Genomic DNA, 1,693 nt, shown 5'->3' on the forward strand with positions numbered 1-1,693 from the left:
AGCATATTACATATGCATCAAAGAAAATGCTAAACCATCACAGCCACGCTTGATGCACCACTACCTTTCTACCCCCACATCCTCATGTCCTCACCTGTCTACCCTCACATATGCACGTCCTCACCATCTGCTTCTTTGTTTGATCACCATTAAATAGTGTGGGCTCCCAGAACTCGGGGCCTTCGCAGCCTCCATACTAGCACTGGCCCCCTGGGCCCACCTTATGTACTCTTAACCTGTCTTTTCTCCTTTGACTCCGCCAGACTTCACAGCCCCCACAGCCTGGTGTTGGGTCTGATCACCCCAACAATCACACCCGGTTAATTTTTGTATTTTTTTGTAGAGATGGGGTTTCGCCATGTTGCCCAGGCTGGTCTTGAACTCTTGAGCTCAAACAATCTTCTTGTCTCGGCCTCCCAAACTGCTGGGATTACAGGAGTGCACCAAAGTGCCCAGCCTCCAGTCTCACCCCTACTGCCTGCTGCCCTTGGGCTGTCTATCCCCCTCCTCCTCTCTGGCATGCTAAGCTCTCTCATTCAGGAGGAAAACAACAATACTCATTCACTTTACATGGAAGAATGAAGACAAAATGTTAAGGGCTGAGGAAGAAAATTAAAAATGATAGAAGGGGCCAGGCTCGGTGACTCACATCTATAATCCTAGCGCTTTAGGAAGCTGAGGCGGGAGGATAGCTTGAGCCCAGGAATTTGAGACAAGCCTGGGCAATGTAGGGAGACCTCAATGCTACCAAAGAAAAGAAAAAATTAGCCGGCTGTGATGGCACACACTTGTAGTCCCAGCTACTTGGGAGGCTGAGGTGGGAGGATCACTTGGGCCCAGGAAGTAGAGGCTGCAGTGAGCTGTGATCACACCACTGCACTCCAGCCTGGGCGACAAAGCAAAATCCTGTCTCAAAATAAATAAGTAAAATAAGGTTGACTCACTTACCAGAAGCATGAGACTCTTGGATTAGGTACACATGATGCAACTATTTGGCCTAAAATAAAATAACACAGAAAGGCTAAATATCAGTAAATATTAGATCAAACACTAGTTAAAATAAAGCTGTGGTAGCTACATACCTTTTCTATATCTTTAAAGCTTTTTATTGAAGTATATTTATATTATAAAAGTTGACAAATCCTGAGTACACAGTTCAGTGGATCATCACCAACTGCACAAGCCCATGGAACCAGCACCACAGTCAAGAAAGAACAGGACAGGCCATGCACGGTGGCTCATGCCTGGAATCCCAGCACTCTGGGAGGCTGGGGCAGACGGATCACCTGAGGCCAGGAGTTGGAGACCAGCCTGGCCAACATGGTGAAACCTCGTCTCTACTAAAATACAAAAATTAGCTGGGCGCAGTGGCAGGCACCTGTAATCCCAGCTACTTGGGGGATTGCTTGAACTTGGGAGGTGGAGGTTGCAGTGAGCCGAGATTGCGCCACTGCACTCCAGCCTGGAGGACAAGAGCAAGACTTCGTCTCCAAAAAAAGAAAAAAGAAAAGAAAGCAAAAATTACTAATAGGAATTTTAAAAAATGCATATTACTAAAAGTCCACCAAAAAGCTTTAATAATTACAAACTGGTATTGATCTATCAAAGAGGAACTGGTAAATCCTCCTCTGGAATGAGTTTTTTTTTTTTAAGACGGAGTCTCGCTCTGTTGCCCAGGCTAGAGTACGGTGGC

The 1,693-nt window shown here is 46.2% G+C and overlaps 1 protein-coding gene across 4 annotated transcripts in view; it reads right to left on the reverse strand.

The window, feature by feature from the left end:
* The window catches only part of ZNF34 (zinc finger protein 34), a 7,951-nt gene extending 6,952 nt beyond the window's left edge, over window positions 1–999 (reverse strand). For 2 of the 4 annotated variants that reach the window (XM_011975721.1, XM_011975723.1), the window contains exon 1: window positions 945–999. The gene's annotated coding sequence lies outside the window, so the exon portion shown is untranslated. The remainder of the gene's footprint in view (window positions 1–944) is intronic. The other 2 variants (XM_011975724.1, XM_011975722.1) reach the window with 1 other exon arrangement.
* Window positions 1,000–1,693: the final 694 nt, after the last annotated feature.

The sequence above is a fragment of the Mandrillus leucophaeus genome, unplaced genomic scaffold (genome assembly GCF_000951045.1).
Source record: "Mandrillus leucophaeus isolate KB7577 unplaced genomic scaffold, Mleu.le_1.0 Scaffold158, whole genome shotgun sequence".
NCBI lineage: Eukaryota > Metazoa > Chordata > Mammalia > Primates > Cercopithecidae > Mandrillus > Mandrillus leucophaeus.